The sequence below is a fragment of the Mobula birostris genome, chromosome 8 (genome assembly GCF_030028105.1).
Source record: "Mobula birostris isolate sMobBir1 chromosome 8, sMobBir1.hap1, whole genome shotgun sequence".
NCBI classification, from domain to species: domain Eukaryota; kingdom Metazoa; phylum Chordata; class Chondrichthyes; order Myliobatiformes; family Myliobatidae; genus Mobula; species Mobula birostris.
This window is the reverse complement of record NC_092377.1, coordinates 158,618,305-158,635,958: the sequence shown is the minus strand read 5'-3', so window position 1 is coordinate 158,635,958 and position 17,654 is coordinate 158,618,305. Positions and strand designations below refer to the sequence as shown.

The 17,654-nt window shown below is 44.5% G+C and overlaps 1 protein-coding gene across 8 annotated transcripts in view; it reads left to right on the top strand.

The window, feature by feature from the left end:
- The window catches only part of LOC140201862 (ankyrin-1-like), a 302,101-nt gene that overhangs the window by 71,685 nt on the left and 212,762 nt on the right, over positions 1–17,654 (top strand). The window lies entirely within an intron of this gene.

The following is a 17,654-nucleotide window of genomic DNA, read 5'->3' as shown; positions in this document are numbered from 1 at the left end:
ATGTGACAGAAGGTTCTCTGTGTGACCAGACTGTTCAATGGCATTGGATATTGGTATTAACTCTGCTCCTTTCCAAAGTGCGTTTTTCCCTGGGGAATCAATGGACACTCTAAAGGTCTAAGATTTCCCAGAATCTACATTGTTTTCCCCCAGTCCGATTGTTGGATTTTCATTCCATGCTAAGACTTTCTTTATTTATTTATTGCCAGTAAGCACGAATGGAAATCCCTGAACTGGGTCCCTTGCTGGGACTTGTTAGAGGGCAATTGAGAGCCAACCACACACTGTGGGTCACAGTTATTCCTCCTATTAAGATCTCCCTTCAGATCAGAGATGAGGAGGAATTTCTGTAGCTGAAGGTGGCGAGTCTGTGGCTACAGACTTTTGTGGAGCCCAAGTCATTGGGCATATTTAAAGTGGAGGTTGATGGGTTCTTAATCAGTAGCGGACAACAGTTACGGGGAGAAGGCAGAAGAATGGGGGATAATACATTAGCCTTGATGGAATGGTGGAGCAGACTCAATGGGCCGAATGGCTTAATGCCGCCTTATTCTATTTCTTGTTGTAATTTATAGTAATTTTTATGTATTGAACTGTACAGCTGCCTCAAAACAACAAATTTACTGACGTATATCAGTGATAATAAACATGAATCCTGGTCTGATTTACGCTGGTTGCTGAACCTTTGAACACAGACTCGTGTACTGACTCAAAGCAGTCACGTGGAAGGCTGTCGGTTTCCTCAGACCAGCTCTGTACGACTGGATCCTTTACGTTCCAGCTTGTTTGTATACAGGGAGCAGGAGCACAGCCTGCTGGTCTGATTTACCAAAGTGTGGGCAGAGGGCGACTTTGATGGTTGTGCAGCGACAGTCAAGGACCAAGTTGGGCATGAGACATGCTGGTAGTATTTTGGTAATTCATTCTCGAAGTCAGCCTGGTTGATTGAAGTCACCAGCAATAATAAAGAGGGCCTCAGGGTATCATGGCAGACCATGTGGTCTCCTTAGATGCTGTCTGGTGCCAGGATCCCTGCTAGCTGGGTCGCCATCAAACAGGGAGGTGCGGGGGCCTGATGACACACTCATCAGCAACAGCTTCTTCCCACTGCCATTGGGTTCCTGAGGTGACTGGAAGAACCCTAATGCTATCTTGGACTTTTTTTTCTCTCTCAGTCTTGACCCTTACCAAATTTTATCAATGCACCACAGAAAGTATTCTATTTGCATTCAAAACCGTATGGTATGGCTCTGCACGTGACCACAAGAAACCATAGAGATTTCTGGACACAGCTGAGCACATCACGGACCCCCCTCCACCCATGGACTCTGTCCATGCTTCTCACTGATCCAGTGAGGCAGGCAGCATAATCAAAGACCCACGTCCACCACATTCTCTCTTCTCCCCCTCACATTGGGCAAGTGTTACAAAAGCCTGAACGCACAGATCACCAGGCCCAGGGGCAGCTTCAACCCCAGTCTTACCAGCCTCTTGAATGGACCTCTTCCACAATAAAATGGACTCTTAGCTTCATAATCTACATCATAATGACCTTGTATTTCATCACTTACCTGCACTGCCCTTCCTCTGCAGCTTCTCCACTTTATTCTGCATTGTTACTGTTTTTACCCTGTCCCACCTCAGCACGCTCTGCAATGATTTAATCTGTATGAACAGCGTGCAGGACAGACTTCCCACTCTACCTTTGTGCACGTGTCAACAATAAACCAATATCGTGCTGTTTAGTTTAGTGCATGTGTATTTAATGCACAATTTATGCTCATTTTAGTTTGATAATTATTTATTTAGAGTTACAATGTGGAATAGGCCTTTCTGGCCCTTCAAGCTGCACCACCCAGCAACCCCTGATTTAGCTCTAAACTAATCACGGGACAATTTACAATGACCAGTTAGCCTAATTACAAATATGTCTTTGGACTGTGGGAGGAAACCCGGGCTCCCGGAGAAAATCCACGCATTTCACTGGGGGAGCACCCAGACTCCTTATAGATGACGTCGAAATTGAGCTCCAAACTGCGACGCCCCGAGCTGTAAAAGGTTGCGCTGACCACCACGCTACTGTGGCGCCCAATTCTACTTGTCATCATCTCGGAACATACCGTGTCTACTTGTCATCTACTTGTTGTCATCTCAGAACATACTGTGGTGCTGCTGGAAAAAAAATGATAATTTTCAGATGACATTCATGCCTAGTGATTGTGTGATTGTGTGTGTGTGTGTGTGTGTGTGTGTGTGTGTGTGTGTTGCCTTGCCGACCACACCCCTCCCCCACCCCAGTCTATGCTCAAATCAGGTAACACTCCAAAGACGGCCAATTCAACTTTATTTTTAAATCACAGTAGACCATTGAAACAATATTGTGGGCAATGCATTCCACGACAGCTCTCTCCATCTGGACGCAGAGCCAGATTCATCTCACCTTTGTGTTCAATATATCAGCCAAAACAGCAGGAGGTCCTGATCGACTTAGGCTCCCACTGAACTTCCTTGGGGGTGAACCAGCAGGGAGGGAATGTTCATAGGGAATCCCCAGGAACAGGGATAAGGGTTATACAGCTCCATGCTCATGATTACAGGGGTCAGAGGGGTTTAACCCTTGCCATGAACCCCTGCCACACAGCGGGAGGTGCCACTGGGGCCCATACATCCTCCATGGGTGTGCCAATCCTAGGGACCCAGATGCCCCCCCATAGGAATTGTGGAGTGTGGCTACAGATGGATCCACATTGGGGAGGGGCAAGTTATATAAAGAGCTAATTAAGATCCTTGGCTGCTCTCCCGACAGCCCAATCCACCTACAACATGGCACCCCTGAGTGGGGTGGAGTTCAAGAGGGTGGTTCCACCAAATGAGCTGATCCCACCTGGAGACCAGGGTCCCGGGGCTGCATTGGTGCCACCAGCAGGCATGAAGTGTACCCCTGGTGAAGGAAACACCAACAGCAGCTGGTGATGCTTGGGGAAACCAACAAGATTCTGGTACCGGTGGCAGAGACACCTCAGAGCTGGCCAGTGCCAGACAATCACTGTTCCTCTGTTCCAGAAGGTCTTGTTATCAGTGTGTACTGATGGTGTGGCCTGAGAGGGCAGCGACTAGTTGGCGAGAGACTTTAACCTGCCGCTCTCTCTCTCTGCACCATCGGGAAGAACAACGGGGGATGCCCGACACCCTGTTTGCCTCAGTGCCGGTGGGGAGGGGGAGCCTCCAGCCGTTATTGGCTGGAATTTGCTGCGTGGATTGGGCCCTCTCCAGTGCCAGTGTGGTAACTCTGAGCAATGCCAAGCAGAGCCTAGAGCTAGAGAAGAGTGGGTTCCTGATGCCTATGCAGGGACACGGAGACTGGACGTGAAGGCCCAGCCTAATGGGATGTGGAGTGAACCCGTTGTCAAATTTCAGTCAGACCATACAACTTCAGATAGAACCGGGGTGGGTGACAAACACCCATCGACACACAGAAATGGCAACTTTTTTAAAATGAGAAATAATTCAAGGTAAGATCAAATTTAGAGGTGGAAGGGTAAACCCGCCAAACCCAGGATGGATGAGTTGGAAACAGCCCTGAGGTGGAGAGGTGGTTTCGTACCATCTCCATAACTCAATTGACCTGTGGAGGGGAATGGTAGTGGTTGTCGAGTTAGCTCTGAGGGGTGGTTGGGACATGGGGAACCGACTGGAGGAGCAGGGTATGCTGTCTCCTCAGGCTCGCATGGTTCGCTGGTCTCTCACGGCTTCATCACTGGCTCATGCAGCAAAAGCCTCTGTTTCCCTGTGCTCACCCAGATGCCACGGTTTCCCGCAGTCGTGTCCCTCGGGGAAAAGACAGATTTTCACCAGCTTACAACTAGGCATTGACAGGGCCCTTTACACTTAGAGTCACAGATTTACAAAGCATGAAAGAACCCATCTACACCTTCTTCACTACCTGTCTACCACTTTCATGGAAATCTATCCTTAGTCCCCCTGTCTACAACTCTCCCTGGGCCCTGTCATTTGCTCTGTATGTCCTGTTCTGGTTTAACTTCCAAAAAAACCTATCTCGTCACATTTGTTCCTGTTAATTTACATCAACCATTCCTTGGCCTACTTCCCCCGGCTGGTCTCCAACCCATTGTAACCTTAGGTAACCCTCACTTTCACCGCACACCAGCTTTGGTGTCATCTACAAACTGACTGATTGTTTGGCCTATGTTCTCCTCCAAATCATGACAAACAACAGATCACACTACAAGACCACTTACACTTCTAGATTCAGGCAGAGGATGGATCATTGCCTGAGTTTTAAAGGCAGCAGGTTCTCCAGTCTGCAGTTGGACATTGGGCACTGCTTTCAGACAGGTTGGATGGGTGTGTCTGACATCACTGAAGGGCCTTTTTTGACATCACCCCGGCTGGATGAGCTGGGAGCAGCTCCTTAGCAATGGCCCAAAATCAACAAACACAGGGGGCTCCAAGCAGTAATTACCCATATTTACCCAGAGCTGACACCCAAATCCCAACAACTAATCTTTCATCCCTCCCAAAGGCAATCCTTCCAGATATTGCCTCCACAAGGAATGGGAGGAATTGGTATATTGTCTCAGTGTTGCTGGAGTTCAGAGTTTCAGAGTTTCGATGTGGAAGATTTAGTTCAGGAAAGTCAGTCAAGTCTGGGATGGAGTCCCGCCAAGAACCAGGAATCCTGAGTCTCAGGAAGAGGCCCTTCATCCCAATGTGCTGCTGCTGCAATGAATGCTGTCCGGACCCTCCATGTCCTTCGCTGGCTTCTTCCTCCCCACCTCCAGCTCTTCCCCTCTCAGGGGCTTCACCCGCTCGGCAGAATGTGTTCCCTTTCACAGTCTTTTGGGTGCATCTGCTGCACTATTAGACCTCTGATATGGAAGATGCAGTTCAGGAAAGGTATTCGAGGCCATGATGAAATCTCACTGAGGGGAAGAAATCTGGAGTCCAAGAAGAGATCTTTCAGCCCTTTGTGGTGCTGCCAGGACGTAGGAAGACCCAAGGACCAGACTTGTCACTTGGGGATGAGACAAATCTCAACATCACTGTCCAAGGATCAGCAAAATCTGCAGCCCATTATGGGTCATTTTAATGCTTTGAGTCTACACCAGCCTCCAGGGCAGCAAACCACCCTGCAGCATCTGGTTGTTCTATCTCTGGTCTTCTTCTTGTTTTACGGCGGTTGGCACCCAGCTTAATGGTGTGTTACTGCCACCTTCTGCTCCGGAGTGTGCAATAGACTTACATTCTAAATCCCTTCACCCAATCTCTCTCACTCACACACACACACACACACACACACACACACACACACACACACCCACCCACCCACCCCCTAACCTACATTTTATCCTCCCACCTTTGGCCATCCTAGTACCCTGTTCCTGCTTATTCATCATATCCTATAAAAAAAACCCTGTACCCCTTAAGAAAGCTAAAAATACCCTGACCTGTGCTCTCTCACCCATGCCCAGCAACCCTTTTAATGTGAATTCCTGCACCCCCAATTCCCTTAGATTGATTATCATCATCTCTCTCTGTATCCCATACTTGCTGCAACTCAGAACTACATGTTCTACTGACTCCTCTTCCTGACATTCCTCACACAATCCTGTCTGGTGTTTCCCTATCATTTTCAATGTTTTGTTTAATGCACAATGTCCCAGCCTTAACCTAGTCCACACAGTTTCCTCTCTTCTGTTTCCATTACCTACCCTAGTAACTGCAACACTCTTGTATTTGATATAAATGCCTCCCTTTCCCCTCCCTGTCCCACCTTTCTTGCCACATTTGGTTGACTTTTTCCCAGATTACACACTTAACCTCTGCTTTACTGATACTAATGTGCATTTCTACATTTTCTTTCTTTAACGTCCTCTTTGCCAACTCATCCACCCTCTCATTCCCCTTCACCCCTACATGTGCTAGAACCCATAGAAATTTTACCTGACCTCCCTGATTTGCGATTCTTGTAACTAACTGAAGGACTTCATAAAGTACATCTTGCCGACTGTTTGTGTGAAAAGACCTTAAACTTGCTAGAACTGAGGATGAATCTGAACATATCAATGCTTTGGCTTGTCTGGCTTTCTGCACCCATTGCAACGCAACCAACACTGCCAGCATCTCCACTGTAAACACCCCTAACTTATTAGATGTTCTTCTGCTGATTCCAATTTCTTTTGCTGGTATAACCACCCCAAACCCTATCACTCCTGTTTCAGGTTCCTTCGCACCATCCGTATAAATGTGAGTATAATCACTACACTTTTCCATCACATGACAGTTAAATGCATTTCTGTCTCTGGTCTCCAAGTGATCAGTGTTTAAATCCTATTGTGATGCTGCATTTCATTATGATGTGTCCCAATGGTGTCACACTGGCCTTGTGATGTCATTTATTTGGACACTATACTGCTTAACTGGGGCAGAAGACTTGCCAGTTTCTAACTAGCATCTGACGCGTGCACTTGGCTCACTGTTAGGCACTACACCACACCGAGAGTAAACATTTTTTAATAGCGTCAGTTGTATGCACTTGTATTCAAAAAGCAGTGATTTTTGTCAATGATAGTTGGCAAGAAATAAGCAGTAAGACAATTCAGAGCAGCTCTGCTCACAGCGGCTTCACGCATTCAGGCTTGGAGATGCCAGACGCAGCCGGGAGTGAAAATGAAATAGTTTCAGAGATACAAAGAATTTGAAAGTATTGACAATCATCTTAAGTGTAACAATGAAAATGAAGATTTGGAGGATGTAATTGTCGAAAGCATTGAAGGAACGCAGTCAATATCTACACTAGGTGTCTGTGCTGACTGTATTCATTTACCGTAAGAGGAACATGGCAGATAAATACTTCCATCAATAACTATGAGGAACTAATACACAGTTTTTATAGTATTGATAGCATTCTTAATTTGTTCGGTCTTTCATTTAAATACATAGTTTGTTATTCAGTTTAACAGTAGTTTGTCTCTTTTATCCTTCTTAACTATTTCCATGAAACTTCAGCTCATTGGGGCAGCTGCTTAATTGGGCCAAAATGTGCTGGTCCTGATGTGTCCCAATTAAACAGAGTCCTCTGAATTGAAAGCTGAGGTTGCTAGGTTCTTGATTAGTAAGGGCATAAGGTTATGGGAAGAAGGCAGGAGAATGGAGTGAAGAGGGTTAATAAATTAGCCATGATGGAATGGTGGAGCAGACTCAATTGGCCAAGTGGCCTAATTCTCCTCCTATGATTAATGGTCTTATGGAGTCACATATAAGGAATGAACCTGAAATTTCTGTTCTAAATTACAATTTGGTGATTCCATGTTTACTGTTGCTGGACTAACTTTGCAATCCATATTAATTTAATTTGCTTAAATTAATTTTTATTTAATTGTGTTTTGCTCTGGATCCCCAGAATTTTCCAGAATATCTTGTGCTTAATTTCAGCAGGCAAATTTAAATATCGCAGCTGCTGTGATGGGATTTGAACACAAGAGCTCAGATTCTTCAAATGCCGATCTGTCAATGCCACATAAAGTTCAGAGTCAAAGTTAAGTTTATTGTCAGGTGCACAAGGCATGTATGCACATGTGCGTTGAAAAGATTACTTGCAGCTGCATCACAGGCACACAGCATCATAAAAGCAGCTTTCACAAGTGAAGTATATATTAAACATGTTTTTTACAAGAAAAAACACAATTAGAACAAACAGAGACAAAAAATCTATTTTAATGCAAAGTGGTCATGGTGTACTTGCAGAATCTCAGGTAACAGAGTATTGCTATGGTAGACAAATTGTAATGCACCAAAGCAGTCTTGCAACATGAATGCTGATTGAGGGCGACTTTGGATCCGGCTATTATACCCACTGGGCTATTGATTAAACATCTTGATGCTGGTGATCTGTTCTTGAAGGCAAAAATAAGGATAGCCAGCTGAACAGGGGGCACCTGCAAAACCCCCTCAGTAAGCCAGAGACAAAAGGCGTTTGTGTCTCAGGAGTGAAATGAATAAAATATCGGAGAGAACCTAAAACATAGTATAGTACAGCACAGTACAGGCCCTTCAGCCCACAATGTTCTGCTGACCTTTTAACCCATTCTTCCCTCCCACAAAACCCACTGTTTTACTTTCATCCATGTGTCTATCTAAGGTTCTTTTTATTGTCCTTCACATATCTGCAGGGGAGCGGGGTTGAGATACGTCTCTACCAAAGGAGGTGCAATACACTTCTTCCCTTTGCTAGCCTGCAGGTCACGCTTGGGCGAGGTGTAGCACCTGCTTAGCACCCCCACCCCCCAAAATCAGGGTCACGTGAAGCCATGGGAGCAGGTGGTGGATGGTCGTACGAGCAGCTGGTGCATATCGCAAGTCCTGGTTATGCGACCACTGATGACAGGCAGATAATCTCTGAAGAGTATTGATAATGGCTGGGGTCACCCGTCTTGTAAAGATACTGCCCAGAAGGAGACAATGGTAAACTACTTCTGTAGAAAAAAATTGCCAAGACTAATTATTGTCATGGAAAGACCTGCATCATATGACACAGCACTTAATGAGTGAACAAATATATCTGTCTCTACACCACCCCAGCGATGCATTCCACACACCCACCACCCTGTGTGTAACGAACTTACCTCGGACATTCCCCCTATACTCCAATCACTTTAAAATTATGTCCTGTGGGAAAACAGTCCCTGGCTGTCCACTCTATCAATGCCTCGTATTATCTGCCATCCTGTACCTCCTGTGTGATGGTATTAGTAACATCAGAATCGGAATCAGGTTTATTATCACTGGCATCTGACGTGAAATTTGTTAACTTAGCAGCAGCAGTTCAATGCAATACATAATATAGAAGAGAAAAAATAATAATATATAAATAAGTAAATCATTACAGTATGCTGTACATATATTGAATAGGTTAAAAATGTGCAAAAACTAGAAATATTGTATATTTTAAAAAAAGTGAGGTAGTGTCCAAGCATTCAATGTCCATTTAGGAATCGACTGACAGAGGGGAAGAAGCTGTTCTTGAGTCGCTGAGTGTGTGCCTTCAGGTTTCTGTACCTCCGACCTGATGGTAACAGTGAGAAAAGGGCATGCTCTGGGTGCTGGAGGTCCTTAATAATAGATGCTGTCTTTCTGAGACACTGCTCCCTTAAGGTGTCCCGGGTATTTTGTAGGTTAGTAGCCAAGATGGAGCTGACTAGATTTACAACCCTCTGCAGCTTCTTTTGATCCTGTGCAGCAGCCCCTCCATACCAGACAGTGATGCAGCCTGTCAGAATGCACTCTATGGTACATCTATAGAAGTTTTTGAGTGTATTTGTTTACATGCCAAATCTCTTCAAATTCCTAATGAAGTATAGCCGCTGTCTTGCTTTCTTTATAACTCCATCGATATGTTGGGACCAGGTTAGATCCTCAGAGATCTTGACACCCAGGAACTTGAAACTGCTCACTCTCTCCACTTCTGATCCGTCTATGAGGATTGGTATGTGCTCCTTCGTCTTATCCTTCCTGAAGTCCACAATCAGTTCTTTCATCTTACTGACGTTGAGTGCCAGGTTGTTGCTGTGGCACCCCTCCACTAGTTGGCATATCTCACTCCTGTACACCCGCTCGTCACCATCTGAGATTCTACCAACAATGGTTGTATCGTCAGCAAATTTATAGATGGTGTTTGAACTGTGCCTAGCCACACATTCATGGGTATATAGAGAGTAGAGCAGTGGGCTAAGCACACACCCCTGAGGTGCGCCAGTGTTGATCAAGAGAGGAGGAAAGATACAGGACCCTTAAAATATATGCTTGGTGTTTTACAAGCTGTGTGTTCCCCTCCACCATCAGATTTATGAATAGATAATGAAACTATTAACCGTACCTCACAATTTTCCATCCTTTGTACATGACTTAAATTTTTAAAATATGTATTTCTTATTGTAATCTGCAACATTTTATGTATTGCACTATACTGCTGCATCAAAGCAACAAATTTCATGACATATGCCAGTGACAATAAATCTGATTCTGATTCATTTTAAACATCTCTATAAATTCATCTCTCATCCTCCTAATAAAAGTGATTGAATAGAAACACTGGAGTGGGTTAATGCAATTCCTAATCAGCTCTAACTAGTCGCTAAGTATGAAGCACTCACATGCAGATCAGACAAAAACTACTGTGGGCCAACAGGGTTATCCATGCCAGAAATCTATAAACTTGAAACTGTGTGATCAAAATAAGTGTTTATGGAACCAGATGTATTTACTATTAGTTCCCAATGCTTGTTTGAGGATAATGTTAATAAGGGGTTTGTTTAAGTGTTCAATATGATAGCTAAAGGCTAAAGTTTGGCTGGGATCCTGCTGTGATAATCAGCTGCCAAAATGTTCATTGAATTATGCATTACCTTTAGACACCACTATCCCAACACCTCCCCCCCGTACTCACCATTATCCTGAAATGTATCCAGAACTGCTCTCTAGTCCTGTGCAGCCACCACCTCTGACCTTCACTAGCACCTGATTTAGTGACGTTTCAATTTGAAATTCTCATGCTTGTTATAAAACCCTTCATGTTCTCTTGTCTCCCTGTCTCTGAACCCCTTCCAACCCTCTTACTCTTACTTCACTCTAGCACTCTTACTTCAGCATCCAGATCTTTGTGGAATCTGTGCCCTCAAATTACAAAGGAGGGGCCCCGTGCTCTGAAATTCCTTCCCCATTCTCCTCTGGCCTCTGCCCTCTGTCTCTGTCTCATTTCCCACTTTGCACCCTATAGTCTACCCATTTGACCAAGTCTAGGTGAAAGATTTCAATTCCAAATATCAGATATGCACTTCTCACCACAGATGCTACTCCAGTATCTGTAGTCTATTGTGCCTCTCTTTGACTAAGCTCTTGTCACCATCCAACCTGGTGGCATGAACATCGATTTCTTGAACTTCTTGTTATGCCTGCCCCCTCACCATTCCCTTTTCTCTCTGTCACCTTATCTCCTTGCCTGCGCATCGCCTCCCTCTGGTGCTCCTCCCCCCTTTTCTTTCTTCTACGGCCTTCTGTCCTCTCCTATTAGATTCCCCCTTCTCCAGTCCTGTATCTCTTTCACCAATCAACTTCCCAACTCTTTACTTCACCCTCCCCTTCTCTCAGTTTCACCTATCACCTACCACCTTGTACTTCTTCCTCCCCTACCCCCCACCTTCTCACTCTGATTTCTCCTCCTTCTTTCCAGTCCTGATGAAAGGTCTTGGCCCAACACATCAACTGTTTACACCTTTCCATCGATGCTGCCTGGCCTGCTGTGTTCCTCCAGCATTCTGTGTGTGATGTTGACATTTTATTTCTGACCAACCTGATCAGTTCTATTTGTTTCCAGATTCATTTGCAACACACACACACTTACTTTTCAGGAGTTTAGATTAGATTAGATTATGAGGACACGCAGTCCTCTTTTATTGTCATTTAGTAATGCATGCATTAAGAAATGATACAATATTCCTCCGGTGTGATATCACAGAAACACAGGACAGACCAAGACTGAAAAACTGACAAAAACCACATAATTATAACATATAGTTACAACAGTGCAAGCAGTGTTCTTGATGAAGAACAGGCCATGGCACAGTAAAAATAAGTTCAAAGTCTCTCAAAAGTCCCACATCTCACGCAGACGGGAGAAGGAAGAAAACTCTCCCTGCCATGCCCAACCACGGTCCGACTCTGAGTTGTCCAAAAACTTCGAGCCTCCGACCAGTCCTCTGACACCGAGCACCGAGCACCATCTCTGCTGAGCGCTTCGACCCCAGCCCTGGCCGCCAGCAGCAGGCAAAGCCGAGGATTTTGGGGCCTTCCCTCCGGAGATTCTTGATCGCACAGTAGCAGCAGCAGCGAACCGGGCATTTCAGAAGTTTCTCCAGATGTTCCTCCGTGCTTCTCACAGCTGTCTCTGTCAAATCAGAATTGTGCACAGTACCCTATTTTTTATTTATTTATATCTTTTTATTAATTATTATTGAAAATCAACAACAGAGAAAAATACATCAAAATAATTAAGACAACATATCCATATATAGAATAAGAGTTAAACTATCAACCAAACTGAACAGTATATCAATAATAATAAAAAAACCCTATTTAACAAATACGATATCATTTTCACCGGAGAGGCTGCGCGCGCTGCGTCGCGCCGCCATCTTCTCCTTTATGCATCCTTTAAATAAATCAGCAAAGATATGTCAGCACCCAGAGTTTTAATCTCCCTCTTTCATGTGCAGTGGAAAATCAAGTGTGCTGTTCTTCGATAGATGATAAACTAGAAGTGACGTGAGTGGAGTGGCTGACGAGCACTGACTCAGCGAGGAGCAGATAGAACAGAGTGTGTACGTTAGATAGGGAGTCCCAGAACCACAACACTCTCTGCCAGTGCACTGTGACATGTCAGCAGGCACGAGCGGGACGGGATGCTGCTACGTTCACGGGCATATTTTCTTTCAAAATTCGAAGTAAGTTTATTATCAAAGTATGCCTATGTCATCGCAGGCTACCCAGAGATTAATTTTCCTGCAGGCATTCATAGCGGAATCAGAAAATACAGTAGAATCAATGAAAAAGGACACACAAAGTCTGACAAACAATCAATGTGCAGAAAATGACAAACTGTGCAAACACAAAATAAGTAAATACAGAGTCCTTGAAAGTGAACCCAAAGGTTGTAGAATCAGTTCAGTGCTAAGGCGAGTGAAGTTCACCACACTGGTTCAGGAGCCTGATTTTACTTTTGCCCTTAGGGTGGTGACTTCTGAAAGAGACATGTTGTCTTTAGGAGGTAACATTATCCAAATGGAAGCACCCTAATCAAGTTTTCCATTGTTAAATGATTGAAAAAGAAATGGGCAGTGTGGGAGAGGGTCTTGCGGGGTGCTCTTCTGTTCTGCAGTGTTGGAGGCTTTGGAAAACCAGCAGTAAATCCATCGACATTTTTCCTGGACAGGAGTGTATTAGTTCTAAGGAGAGACTGGGAGATTGGTCAAACTTGGACAGGTTATTCTGCAGTGTCAGAGGTTTAGGGGTGGCCTGAGAGAAATGTATAAAATATTGAGAGGCATAGATAGGTTAGGCAATCTTTATCCTGGGATGGAAACGTCAAATAATATTTATGTGTTTCAGGAGGGGGGAACTGTTTAAAGGCGATGTGTGGGGAAAGTTTTTACACAGAGATGGAAAACAACTGTATGCACACTGGAACAGGCTGCCAGAGAAGTGGTAGAAATACAATACTGTGCAAAAGTCTTTGGCACGTACATATAACTGGGGTGCCTGAGACTTGTGCACAGTACTGTAATAGTCAACATGGAGCGGAGAGTGGGTTTGTAGATTTGGCAGGAGCAAAGTATGTTGGGAATGGTGAGTGTGAAGTACCGTGGGAAGGGTGTGGGACAGTCAGCAGACAAGGAGTGCCAGGGGCGTAGGGTGGTGTGGGTGCAGACACTGGGTAAGGTTATTTGATTTCAGACAATTGGTTTATTGATCATTACAGAATGTCTCTCTGGTGTTTCCCTCTCGCCCTTTTCCCAACCATGATTCCTCTCTCCCCTCTCCCTTCCCACTCTCAGTCCACAATAGAGACTCATCTAGAATCAGGTTTATCATCACTCAGGTATGCCATGAAATTTGCCTTTATTTTAAGGCAATGCTGTATATAAAGTTACTCTAGTACCCTAGCAGTATATATGGGCCTAAGATGTTATAGCACAGTACTGTAGGTATGAAAACATTTAAGAGACATAAGACACATAACGGGGGTGACATGGTAACCTAGTGGTTAGTGTAACACTATTACAGGACCAGCAACCCAGGTTCAATTCCCAAAACTGTCTGTAAGGGGTTTGCACATCCTCCCCATGACGACTTGGAATTGTGGAATTCCTTACGACTTACAAAGATGGACAATTTAGGAGGTTAATTGGTCTGAAGGGTGCAGCTATTGAGCCAGAAGTGCTGTACTTCTAAATAAAAATAAATAAACATAAGCAGGAAGGGGTGGAGGGATGTGAATCATGTGTATGCAAATGAGATTCATTGAATTTGGCGTCATGGCACTGCACGGATCTACGTTGTACATTGCACATTATAGAATACGTTTTGCATTGAGTTTCTTCAGCGTTTTCACAGATACGTAACAACGTATCTGATTGTAACATTGCCAGATGTGGGATAGTATCAATTTAGCAGAATAGTATTACTCTCAGGTCTGAGGGGGTAAATGCATTGCTGAACGCATTATGAACAGATTTCACTGTACAAGCATCACTAACAGATGTGATGAGTAACACTTCAGCTGAATTTATCACTCCAAGATGCATGTGGTAACATTATAACTAGACGCATCGCTCAACAAATGGGGAAGTTGCAGTTTAACTAAATATATTGGTCCTGGGTATGATTGACAGTTTAAATGAATGTATCAATCCCAGATGCAAGAGCTAGCTGTGTAACCAATTGCCTCACAGTTGTCTGGATTAAAAATGCATCTCTTTCAAGATGTGGACAGTTATAGTCTTGCTAAATGTATCACTTGCAGATGTGAGGAGTGCAGTGTACTGTATCTAAACATATCATCCCCAGATGTGAACTAACTGTGTCACTGAATGTATCACTCCCATTTGTGCGGGGTAGTGTTACGATATTCCATGTTCTTTCTTGGGTATAGGGAGCAGCAGTTCTGATCTGCAGACCGAGGGACAATGTTCTTCTGGGTGTTGAGTTATATAGCCTCTTCCCAGTGACCAGATTCAACACCATGTTCTTACCCCAACCCAATGACTCCTGTACAGCACACGAACAGGCCCTTCAGCCCAACATTTCTGCACCAAACTTGATGCCAGTCTAAATCAATTGCCCTCATATGGCCCGTATCCCTCTACTCTTTGCACATTCATCTGTCTGTCTAAATGCTTCTTCACTGCCACTATCTGCTTCCAGCACTTCCACATGCAGTGCATTCCAGGCACCTACCACTCGCTCTATTAAGAACAAAATTGCCTCACTTCTATATCCTTTAAATGGCTCCCCTCTGCATTAAACCTACATCCAGTGACCACTTTATTAGACACGGGAGTGGAACCCGGTGTTGTCTTCTGCTGCTGTAGCCCATCCACTTCAAGGTTCAATGTGTTGTCCATTCAGAGATGCTCTTCTGCACACCACTGTTGTAACACTTGGTTATTTGAGCTACTCTTGCCTTCCTGTCAGCTTGAACCAGTCTAGACACTCTCCTCTCACCTCTCTCATTAACAAGGCATTTTCGCCCATTGAACGCTTTTTGTTTCTCACACCATTCTCTGTAAACCCTAGACACTGCTGTGTGTGAAAGTCCCAGGAGATCAGCCTTTCCTGAGATACGTACTCAGACCACCCCATCTGACACCAACAATCATTCCATGGTCAAAGTCACTTAGATCACATTTCTTCCCCATTCTGATCTTTGGTCAGAACGACAGAACCTCAAGATCATGTCTGCATGCTTTTCTGCATTGAGTTGCTGCCACATGATTGACTGATTAGATATTTCCATTAATGAGTAGGTATACAGGTGTACCTAATAAAGTAGCCACTAAGTGTATATCCTTCAGATTTTGAGATTTTCACCCCAGAAAAAAAAAACTAGCTTCTGTATCTCTGCCTTTCAAACTTTTCTAAACATTTATCAGCCCTCCCCTCAGCCTCCAGTGTAAACAACTCAATCTTTCCTATCCTCCCCTTATAACTAGTAGGCATTAGAATTAGGGGTGGTGTTAAGTAAATGTCTTTTACACCCAAAGTTGATACAGCAGGGTTTACTCAAGGACCAGTTTCAAGTGAGGACATAAGGAATAGAAAGAGGAGCAGGCTATTCAGCCCCTTGTGTCTGATCTAGCTCTCATTGAGTTCAAAGGCAACCTTTCACCTCGGAGTCAATTCTCTGCACAACCCTGTCCTCCAATGCTGTCTGTGTGGGGTGTACTTCTTCTTATCACCACAGGGATTTCTCCTGGAGACTTTCATTTCCTCCCACTTGAGGTGTGGAACATGAACAGTACAACACAGGAACAGGCCCTTGTGTCTGTACTGGACATGATGCCAGATTAAACTCATTGTATCTGCCTGTGTATGATGCATATCCTTCTGCTCCCTGCATATTCTCATATAAAGGAAATGACCCAATCAGGAATCAAATTCAGGTTGCTGGGTTGAAAGTCCAACACTCTACCCATTGTACCACTGAGGATTGCGAGTGAACCCAATTGCAGAAACATCTGCAAAAAGCTGAATCATCTGCAGCTCAACATCAGAAAGACAAAGGATATGGTGCTGAACTTTAAGAAGACCAAGCCTGCACTGCTCCCTGTTACCATTGAAAGGGAGAACGTGGATGTGGTGAGGAGCTACAAGTACCTGAGGTGCACCTGGATGATAGACTTGAGTGGAGCACCAACACAGAGGTTGTGTACAAGCAGGGCCAGAGTTGCCACTACTTACTGAGGAGACTGAGGTCCTCTGGAGTATGCAGGCCTCTCCTTCACCTGTTCTACCAGTCTGTTGGCACCAGTACAATCTTCTATGTGGTGGTGTGCTGGGGCAATGACATCAACACGGGTGATGCCAACAGGCTCAATAAACTGATTAGAAAGGCTGCCTCTGTTACAGGAGTCAAACTGAACACACTGGAGACTGTAGTAGAACAAAGGACCCTACGGAAGATCCTGGCAATTCTGGACAATGTTTCTCTTCCTCTGTATGCTACCTTGGCTGAACAGAGGAGCACTTTCTGTGATAGAATAAAACAACTGGGCTTCTCCAAAGAGCACTATATGAGGTCGTTCTTACCCTCAGACATAAGGCTCTATAATGAGTCAACCTACAGCTGGGGAAGTGATGACTCCCCCCCCATCCTGTTAGACTGTTTAAGGCAACTTAGTTAAAAAAATATTTTTCTTACTTCTAATATGGTATATCTATGCACTTGTAATGCTACTTTCCTTTGGGACCAGTAAAGTATATACCTATCTGTCTGTCAAAACCATGACGCTGCCAGAAGCTGATGTGCAGATTCAAAAGCAAGTTTTTCTTCCTTTTAGCCAAAATGGGCAACAAAAACAGGCATGGGTGAAAACAGGCCAACTCCGGATGTAGTAATCCAAACTCAAATTCAGTAAACCCAGATCCTGATGCGCAAATAGGATCCAGAAATGGCAAGCAGTAAGCAGACATCAGCAAGCACAGAAAAAACTCTAAAATAAAATATCAGTGGCTCTTGCTTAGAAGATCACACTTTAAGGTATAGGAAGCAAGGTTTAAATACACCGACATTAATTGGTAACATGCGCAGTCAATGATCAATAGCAAGAGAGTCCAATCAGTTCTGGGAAAAAAACCCTTAGGGTCTATGTCTGCCCCTACTAGCCAACCCCGGAATAGACTAGAGCCTTGCCATTCTTATGTCTATCTTAAAGCCTATAATCTCTACTTCCACCACCACCGCTCGCCGCACGTTCCAGGCACCTACTACTTCTCCCACACATCCCTCTTAAAATTTTTCCCTCTCACCCTTACAGTGATGCCCTCGAGTGTTGGACATTTCTACCCTGGGAAAAAGATTG